General features: G+C 48.4%; 1 non-coding gene and 2 pseudogenes across 20 annotated transcripts in view; all 3 read right to left on the bottom strand.

Annotated features, from left to right (window-relative positions):
* Positions 1–6,027, bottom strand: part of LOC134486043 (uncharacterized) — a 76,530-nt pseudogene extending 70,503 nt beyond the window's left edge. For all 19 annotated transcript variants that reach the window (XR_015684135.1, XR_015684129.1, XR_015684139.1 and 16 more), the window contains exon 1: positions 5,938–6,027. The product of XR_015684135.1 is annotated as an uncharacterized LOC134486043, transcript variant X21 (transcript). The remainder of the gene's footprint in view (positions 1–5,937) is intronic.
* Positions 6,028–6,744: 717 nt separating this feature from the next.
* On the bottom strand, positions 6,745–6,900 carry LOC134486519 (5.8S ribosomal RNA). The gene has a single exon (XR_015685090.1). It is a non-coding gene; the product is annotated as a 5.8S ribosomal RNA (ribosomal RNA).
* A 1,073-nt stretch (positions 6,901–7,973) lies between these two features.
* On the bottom strand, positions 7,974–8,659 carry LOC147995342 (18S ribosomal RNA; annotated as a pseudogene; the record flags this gene model as incomplete).
* Between the last annotated feature and the right edge of the window lie 1,597 nt (positions 8,660–10,256).

A 10,256-nucleotide genomic window follows, 5' to 3' on the forward strand; every position in this document is an offset into this window, starting at 1 on the left:
AGGAGTCAGGAGGGGGAGGAGTCAGGGGAGGAGAAAGGAAAGAAGCAAGGAGAGAGTTGTCGTGGGAGAAAGAGAAGCTGGAGACCTGGCAAATAAAAGGTGCAAGGGATGAGGGATTTGGGAGCTAGGAATAGGACAGTGTAGGGTGGATCTGCCCAATCTAGACGCTAGATTGTTTTATATTAATTGAGTTGCGTTTTCATTGTACTGGCCAATTCGCGTTGGAGAGGAAACTGCCACAAACTGCAAGAAAATGGCGCCCAACGTATCCATTAGAACTCAACTAACCTGAGATAAAAGTTTACTTCCCTCTCACCCCCAGAATAGGGCTCTGATAGAGATCTAGGCAGGAGTACTGGTGGATTGGGAGGTGACTGGGTCTGAGGGGTCTACGGAGAACTGCAGAGAGGCTCCCTTCCCTAAACCCCAGACAGAGAGCTACAGCCGAGGGCATCATCTAAAATCGAGGAAAGGGATAGGAGAACCTAGAGCACAACTGCCTGTGAGGGAGTTTTCTGGCCGGCACATTGAACAGGATTCCTGAGATCACCACACAACCAAGCAAAGCCGGAGACAACCCAAAGAGGCCCCTCTCTGGGAACAAAGAATCGAGAGGACTGCACATGTTCTGAGGTGGAGGGAGAAAAAGGTATAAAGGGCTTTGGATCAGGTACTACTTTGATTTAAGAGAGATATATAAACTTTGGATACTTAAAGATGAGAAACACAATGAATATCTTTTGGGCCTTATGGGATGATATTTTGAATGGTCTGACGGTTGTGAATTTTGAGGAAATAGACACTTTATCATTTACCAGTATTGCAATATTCATTCTTCTGTTTTACTATATATTCTCAAAAGACAGGGACCTAAATAGCAAATTTCTAGCCTTAGAAAAGAAATTACAAGTAATGCTAGAACAGAAATTTCTGAAATTTATACACGACTCTGAACAACAGAGAGATAAGCTTAAGTCTTGGCAACAGGAGCTAGAAGAGGCACTAGAAAAAAGATTTCGACAACTCGTAGATCAAATTGAACATCAGGGAGATAGAGATAGAATCTGGAAGCAAAGTCTAGAGGATAACTTACTAAAACTAGCAAATCAAAATAAGGCAGAGGCTGCAATATCAGAATTACAACATAAAGAGAAGCTAAGATTATGGAAGCAGGGCTTAGAACAGAAGATACAAGTAATTATGGAACAACATGAACAACAGAAAGAGAAAATTAAGTCTTGGCAATGTAGCCTAGAAGGAACAATAGAATTGAAGACACAGGAAATTATAGATCAGAATAAGAGACAGAAAGATGAAAATGAAGGTGGTAGACAGGAACTAGAAAGGATGTTAGAACAGAACATACAACAGCTCACAAGTAATACTGAACAGCAGAGAGAAAGTAATGAGGTTTGGAAGCAAGACTTGGAGAATAACTTTTTAAAATTAATCAATCAAAAGATAATGGATAGCAGATTATTAGAAGTACAATATAAAGAAAAATTCAAAGTGTGGAAGCAAAGCCTTGAACAGAGAATTCAGGAACTCAAGGAACAGGGGGAAAGACAGAAGGAGAGATATGAAGCATGGGTACAGACTTTAAGAGAGGAATTTAAAATTACAACTAAAGAAAAAACTCAGGTAGAGAAAGAAGATAAAATTAGGGAAAGCCAACCTAAGGTTATTAGGAAACAAACTTTAGTCTATTCAGTTACTGTACAACAAAGGCCTCCAGACGATGATTATCCACAGGGTTATGAAGAATTTGAATGGCAACCCATGGATGTGTTAGAATTGAGGAAATTTAAGGAAAGCGTAACTAATTTTGGAATGCATTCACCATTTGTAAAACAAAGCTTGATTTCTTGGGCTATTAAAAATAGAGTAATCCCCCAAGACTGGAAAGATATGGTAAGAGCAATTCTAGAACCTGCTGAAAATTTACAATGGATTTCGTGGTGGAGAGAAGAAGTGAGGGAGATAGCACAACAAAATAGAGCTAGGGGCAGAGAGATTTCCACAGATCAACTGCTTGGTGAAGGCCGCTTTGCTGAAGTAGAGGTGCAGGCTGTATATGATGAAGAAACTCTGGCATGGTGTCGATTGTCAGCCTTAAAGGCCTGGGACAAAGTCGCAGAATCAGGGAAAAGACTTGAAACATTCACTCAAGTCATACAAGGTCCTAAAGAAACCTTCCCTGACTTTTTACAAAGGTTTACCTCTGCTGTGGAAAGGAGTGTATCAGATTCAGCGGCAAGAAAGGCGATAATTGAGTCTTTAGCCTTTGAAAATGCAAATAGCGAATGCAGGGAAGTAATCAGACCACTGAAGGCGAGGTTTGCACCAATAGATGAGTGGATTAGATATACAGCTATTGTTGGATCTTGTTCTCCTGATACGACTGTGATAGGAGAAGCTGCCACTGGGCAGCTAGAGATGACCCAAGATTTCAAATGTTTTAATTGTGGTGAGCAGGGTCATCTCAGATATTACTGCAAGAAAAACCAAAGTAATACCAAAAGGGGGACTATGCCTCCTGGAATGTGTCAAAGATGTGGCAGAGGTAGACATTTGACTAAGGAATGTAGAGCAATAACAGACAGATGGGGCCACATCCTCCCAAAAAACTCCCAGAGGGGGCTCTCGCAGGGCCCAATGCCAGGCAGGGAGAGTTCTCTTCCTCAGAACAATTAAACGGCACGACTTCAAAAATAGATGTTCTGGGACCAGAGGAGGCAGAGGGAAGTCCTATGGACAATTCCAAAAGCCTCAAAGGGAGCGAAAAACGAATATTTTGGCAAACGTCTATAGAGGACCAAAGGCCAAAATAAAAATACTGGTAAACAATATTGAAATTGAAGGAATGGTTGACACTGGTGCAGATGTTACCGTCATCTCTCCAAAATCTTGGCCCACTAGTTGGCCACTTCAAGGAGTGGATATGCAGTTTCAAGGTGTTGGCACTTTATCCCACATGAAACAAAGCACCAGGTGTCTTAAATGTATAGGACCAGAAGGTCAGGTAGGAAAATTAAGGCCATACGTGGCTGATATAGCCATTAACTTATGGGGAAGAGATCTACTACAGCAGTGGAAAACTCAAATTAATATCCCCTCAGTTTCAGGGTCTGGCCCCGAAATTCATCAGGCTCCTAATAAAAACTTTAAATCAGTCAGGGAATGTTATCAAGGACAGTTAGAGACTGTCCAAGCTGTCCATAAGCAAGATACAGCAGAGGCTGACAATTTAGTGCTACCCCAAGGAGCCACTGCTGTTAAGACAACAACAGCCTTGCCACTAAGGTGGCTGACTGACCAACCCATCTGGATTGATCAGTGGTCTATGACAAAAGAAAAACTACAGGCATTAGAACAGCTAGTCCAGGAGCAGCTGGAGGCTCAGCATATAGAGGAGTCCACCAGCCCTTGGAATTCTCCAGTATTTATCATTAAAAAAAGGTCTGGCAAATGGAGGGTGTTGACAGATCTCAGAGCAATTAATAAGATTATTCAGCCGATGGGTTCCCTGCAGCCTGGGATCCCACTGCCTTCTTTGTTGCCTAAGGAGTGGCCTGTTATAGTGATTGACTTAAAAGATTGTTTTTTCACTATTCCTCTACATGAAGGCGATAAGGAAAGGTTTGCCTTTTGAGTGCCTACCCTCAGTAGAGGTCGCTCCATAAAAAGATATCAATGGAAAGTCCTGCCACAAGGAATGTTGAATAGCCCTACCTTGTGTCAATATTTTGTACAGCAGCCATTGGAGATGATTCGCAAACAATTTCCCCAATCTATTATTTATCATTACATGGATGACATTTTATTGTCTGATTCAGATATAAATATCCTGGAAAGAATGTTTGATGAAATGAAAAAAACCTTACCTTGCTGGGGATTACGAGTCGCCTCTGAGAAAATACTAAGAGGGGATTCTATTAATTATCTAGGGTATAAAATAAGTCTACAAAAGATTAGGCCACAAAAGGTGCCAATCAAAAGAAATCAATTAAGGACACTTAATGATTTTTAGAAACTACTGGGAGATATTAACTGGTTGAGGCCTGTGATTGGCTTGACCACTCAAGAGTTAAGCAATTTATTTCAAAAGTTACAAGGCGATAAAGATTTAAATAGCTCAAGGAAACTATCAGCTGAGGCTGAGAAAGAGCTAGCTTTGGTAAAAAGGAAATTGCAGGACACACATCTAGATCGTATTGATCCAAAGATGGCCTGCGTCTTAGTCATCTTACCCTCTACTCATCCCCCTACAGGAATTCTCATGCAGAGGGAAGATTATATCTTAGAATGGATATTTTTAGCACATAAACAGAGTAAGAAACTGAAAACCTACATTGAGAAGATCTCTAAATTGATACTTAAAGGAAAATTGAGACTTCGACAATTAGTTGGAATGGATCCGGCTGAAATTGTGGTACCTTTTACTAATGCAGAAATTGCCTCTTTGTAGGTACAAAATGAACCTTGGCAAAGAGCATGCAGTAACTTCTTAGGAGAGATTAGCAACAGATACCCTAAAAGCAAGCGACTTCAGTTCATAAAACGAACTAACTGGATCCTCCCTCGTATAATAAAGGGAACTCCAATATCGGGAGCCCCTACATTTTACACTGATGCCAGTAAGTCAGGAGAGGCAGGATATAAATCAGAAAATGTTCATTTATTTACTTTATTTCATCGAGCATAAGGTGGAAGATGGAAAATGAACAGGGAAACTGGGCCAACTGGTAGACCTCCTTTCATTTTGTTTCAAAAAGGAAGAGCCAAAGAAACAACACTCCCTGGTTTTCGTGAAAGGAACAGAATGGGAAAAGTTGAAATATCGGCTGGCCACTTAATACTTTGGCTTTTAATAAAAGGGCCAACAAATCTACCTCCTATTTGGTAAAAAAGAGAATAAAAAACCACAAAAACGTTCTGTCAGCCAATTTCCCTTTAAACCTCTGTTAAACAGGAAGACTTTTTTTTAAACATCATTTTAAATATTTAAATATGTATTTGTGTGTGTGTGTGTGTGTGTGTCTGTCTGTCTGTCTGTCTGTCTGTCTGTCTGTCTGTCTGTCTGCCAGTGTCTTCTGTATGGAGAGGATGTGCTGTAACACTCGGGATGGGGTGTTCTGGGGCCCACGGGTGATGCCGCACCGCTGCCCCAGTCAACTTCCCTGCAGGGCCTTCCCAGCGGTCCCGTAGCTGGTTTCTGCGCACCGCCAAGGTGGAAGTGCGCCTGGCGGAGGCCAGTAGCTGACGGGGGGGGGGGGGGGGGGGTGGATGGTGGGGGTGGGGGGGGGTGGATGGTGGGGGTGGGGGTGGAGGGTTGGGGCGGTCACCCACCAACCCCAATCCCGGCCCAACCCGCGCGCCCCCACCACACCCCGCGCCCTCTGCGTGAACGCACGCGGACCCCCTTGTTAGGAGGAGCGGGGACGGCGACAGCGGGACGCTTGGAGGAGGGAGAAAAAATGCGCAGGTGGAGGGGTCGGTAGGAACGGGGAGCTGGAAAGATCCGCTGGGATCACCGGCACAGCCGAACACGTGCCGCCGGGTTGAATCCTCCCAGTGGACTGCGCTGACCCCACCCGTTTACCTCTTAATGGTTTCACACCCTCTTTAACTCTCTCTTCAAAGTTCTTTTCAACTTTCCCTTAGGGTACTTGTTGGCTATCGGTATCATGCCGGAATTTAGCCTTAGATGGAGTTTACCACCCGCTTTGGGCTGCATTCCCAAGCAACCTGACTCCGGGAAGATTCGGGCCCGGCGCGCCAGGGTGCTGCTACCGGCCTCACACCGTCCACGGGCTGGGCCTGGATCAGAAGGACTTGGGCCCCCCACTAGCGGTGCCGGGGAGTGGGTCTTCCTTACGCCATATTTCCGGAGCCACGGCATGAGGAGGGCATTCGGCGCGGGGCTCTTTCACTCACCGTTACTGAGGGAATCCTGTTTAGTTTCTTTTCCTCCGCTGACTAATATGCTTAAATTCAGCGGGTCGCCACGTCTGATCTGAGGTCTCGGTAGAGAGGGGAAGGAGGAAAAGAAGGCGTGGGTGGCTGCGGGTGGACGGATGGAGAGGAGAGCGAGAGGGCGCCGGGGTTACAGGCCGGGGCCTGCCACCTCTCTACCCCGCCAGCTCCCACATCCTGGGGACAAGTCGCATCAGCGCACGGACGCTGTGGCATCCCGCCGACTGGCACCAGAGCGGTCTGCCCCCGGCAGAGGGAGGGGGGAGGAGAGGTACCTGAGACCGGCCCCGGCGGGTGCGGTATGCCCCTCCACCCCCATCCGACCCTCCCAGGTCGCTCTCTCTGTGAGCACTGGCGGGTGCATGGCGGCGTTGGATGCACTGAGCCAGTGGGCGGGGCCCGCCTCCCACCAGACCAGAGGCGCGGTGACCGACCCTGGCGACAGGGCCCGTCTCGCGCCCAGGCACCCGACCAGCCCACGCCAACACGTCCCCACTGTGGGGGAGAGCGGGCGAGAATGGGAGCGGGAGCGGCTGAGCGAGCAGGAAGGAGCCACGAGGAGGGTGGCCGGCGAGCGGCGCTGGTGGACGGGGAGGACAAGGCCCTCGCAGACACACTGGGCGTGGAGGACCGCCGGACGCCGCCCACATCTGAACTTCGGGAGACGGAGGGCCGAGGGGAGAGGCCCTGCGAGCAGAGTCCCAGCGGGGTAACGCGCCCCCCCCCCAGGCAGCGAAACCGCAGGGGGGGCAGCAATTGATCCTCAAGCAACTCCCAGAAAGGTGTAGCCCCAGGAGGAACTCAGGGCTGCAAGTGCATTCAAAGTGTCCATGATCAATGTGTCCTGCAATTCACATTATTAATTCTCGCAGCTAGCTGCGTTCTTCATCGACACACGAGCCAAGTGATCCACCGCTAAGAGTCGTATTGGTATCTGTGGTGTGAGCGAACTCGTATGGGTGCTAAAAACGGCACCAGCTCACCCGTCCGCCCCTGCTGCATGGGAAGAGAGGGGCCAAGGCGAGGCAGCTCCACCTCAGGCCAGCCAGCGGGAAACTAAAGGATACATGTGAAATGAAAAAAAAAGACAGGGTCGGCAATGGAAAGGCAGGACACATGGGACATGGGACGCCGCCAACCCAGCACCCGGCAGCGGCCGGCCAATGGGCGGGCAAGTCGGGCGCTCGGGCTGGGACCCCACGGGTGCCCAGAGGGGGCTCGCGACACGGACCCCCGACCGCTGCCTCTGGAAGCGCCGGCAGCCGGAGGGGGCCCGCTGAGTCTGAGGGAGCACCAGGTGGGGGGAGGAACCGGGAAGCCCTCCCACGGACGACCTACGGACTGTAGGGCGACCCCCCCCCCGGGTTTTAAACCTCCACGCTGGAACAGGTCAGGTAGGTACCGGACAAGAGCGGGGCGGCCACGCGAGGCCCAGAAGGCGGGGTGGGTGCGTGAGCCCACCCGCGGCAAAGGCACCCCCGCACGCGACAGAGCCACCCCAGCACCGTCAGAGCTGGAGAGCTGTGGCGGAGGAGCAGCAGGTGCCATGAGGAGAGCGAGCGCGTCCCGGCCTCCGACCGGGAAGAGATCATGTACCGCCCCCAGTGCACATGAGATGAGATTACGGAGCCAGTCCTTAGAGAGGCAGAATGACCTCAATCCTCCGAGGGCCGTGGCTGGCTGGCGGGCAAGGGAGGAGCAGGCGGCTACAGCGGAGGCAGCAGTGGCAGAGGCGGAGGCGGAGGCAGGTGCACGGAGGCGAGGACGGAAGCAGAGGAGGGAGGAAGAGAGAGAGAACAGAGGAGGTCCCTCGACAGACCAGACCCGACCCCCCACCGCACCGCTCTGTAACGTCCCCCGCCTTTCCCGAAACGCTCACTTGGCCGGCCGGCCAAGAAGGCGACTGGGACCCGGGGATGGGCCTCCTGGTGAGAGGAGGGACTCACACCGGCCCGAGAAAGGACCAGACACCCCCTCGGCCTTCTCCGTTAATGATCCTTCCACCGGTTCACGGAAACCTCGTTACGACTTTTACTTCCTCTAGATAGTCAAGTTCGACCATCTTCTCAGCGCTCCGCCATGGCTGTGGGCCCACCCCGGCGGGGCTGATCCGAGGGCCTCAGTAAACCATCCAGTAGCGAAGGGCGGTGTGTACAAAGGGCAGGGACTTAACCAACGCAAGCTTATGACCCCCGCACCTACTGGGAATTCCTCGTTCATGGGGAATAATTGCAATCCCTGATCTCCATCACAAATGAGGTTCAATGGGTTACCCACGCCTACTGGCATAGGGTAGGCACACGCTGAGCCAGTCAGTGTGGCACGCGTGCAGCCCCAGACATCTAAGGGCATCACAGACCTGTTATTGCTCCCTCTTGGGTGGCTGAACGCCACTTGTCCCTCTAAGGAGTTGGGGGACACAGAGTGCTCGGGGGTAGCGTAACTAGTTAGCATGCCAGCGTCCCGTTCGTTATCAGAATTAACCAAATATATCACTCCACCAACTAAGAACGGCCATGCACCACCACCCACGGACTCGAGAAAGAGCTATCAATCTGTCAATCCTGTCTGTGTCCGGGCTGGGTGAGGTTTCCGTCTTGAGACAAATTAAGCTGCAGGCTCCACTCCTGGTGGTGCCCTTCCGTCAATTCCCTTAAGTTTCAGCTTTGCAACCATACTCCCCTGGAACCCTAAGACTTTGGTTTCCCGGAAGGTGCTTGACTATCATGGGAATAACACCGCCACATCGCCAGTCTGCTTCTGTTTAGTTATGTGCCCCCATTTGTTTTTTCTTTTTCTTTCTCTATTTCTATTTCTTTTTCTTTCATTGGGGGAGGGGATTTTTTTTTAATTCACATTTTAAATATTATCCCCTTTCCTGATTTGCCCTCTAGAAACTGGCTATTATTTCCCCTCATGCCTCCTGTTCTGAGGGCAGTTCCTCACTCACCCACTCACTCCTTCCAAGCTGCCCATTCTGACAGTTCCCTACACTGGGGCATCAAGCCTTGACAGGACCAAGGGTATTTGCTCCCATTGGTGCCTGAAAAGGATATCCTCTGCTTCATATGCAGATGGAGCCATAGGCTCATCCTTGTGTATTCTTGGGATGGTTATTTAGTCCATGGAAGATCGAGGGCAGGGGGTTGGTTGGTTGATATTGTTCTTCTTATGGGGTGACAAACCCCTTCAACTACTTCAGTTCTTTCTCTAACTTCTCTTTTTGGAACCTTGTTCTCAGTTCAATGCTTGACTGCAAGCATTCTCTCTCTCTTCTTCCCTCCCTCTCTTCTTCTCTCCCTCCCCACACTGCTCTATGTTTCTATGTTTGTGTGTTTGTGTGTCTCTGTGTATTTGTGTGTCTGTCTGTCTGTCTGTGTGCCTGTCTGTATGTCTTTCTAAGTGAATGTCACTTTTCTTTTCTTAGATAAAGTGCTGAGATAAGAGTCTTACCCAAGCTATGCAAATACGTCCTTTAGGTTGAGGCCAGAATATTTTTTCCCTCTGTTCTACTATTTATAGACCTAATACTAGGAGCTTCTAGCCTACATGTAATCCAACCTTCCAAGCTGCCTGATTCAATATGGTTTCTCTTGGCATCTTCATGAGTTGTTCTACTTGGACTCACATTAACTTGGACAATGTGTAACAATCTTCTGGATCCTTCTAATTCTCCAGCTTTTCCGTTTTCCCCCAGTGAATAGTTTGTTCTCTCAGAACCTGAATCTGTAAAATCCTGTCCAGAAAGCTTCTGTAAACACATGCCACACACGACAACTTCTCTTTCTTGCTTTACTTCTCTCTGTCTTTCTATTATCTATTTTTGTCTCTCTTTCTCTACTCTTGTGTGTTCTCTTATTCCTAAGCTGTTCTCATGTGACTTGGGCATATTTTATCTGTGATACATTCTGTCACTTTTTTCTTTGAATTACTACTTTACCTGGCCCTCAATTATATGACACTTTCAAACATGGCTACTTCCTTATATGAACTAACCTTACAATGTACAATCATTTTGCTAATATTTATCTACCTAGTTCTTACCTGGACCTATTGGTTGTAAAGAATTAACCTTACAGGATGCCTATATTTATGGCAGAAACTTTCTGACCTTTCATATATGATGTCCTGTGTCTCAAAGATGGGGGTATTAGAATAAAATTATTCTACACATTTTCTAGAACGTTGAAAGATTCAACTTAAGTCTTATTTTATGATCCCATTAGGAGCCATCAGTCCAAAACACAAAATCACTAAAACAAATCCTAGTTTCATCAGGT

Source organism: Rattus norvegicus, chromosome 3 (assembly GCF_021556685.1).
Source record: "Rattus norvegicus strain SHRSP/BbbUtx chromosome 3, alternate assembly SHRSP_T2T, whole genome shotgun sequence".
Classification (NCBI taxonomy): Eukaryota; Metazoa; Chordata; class Mammalia; order Rodentia; family Muridae; genus Rattus; species Rattus norvegicus.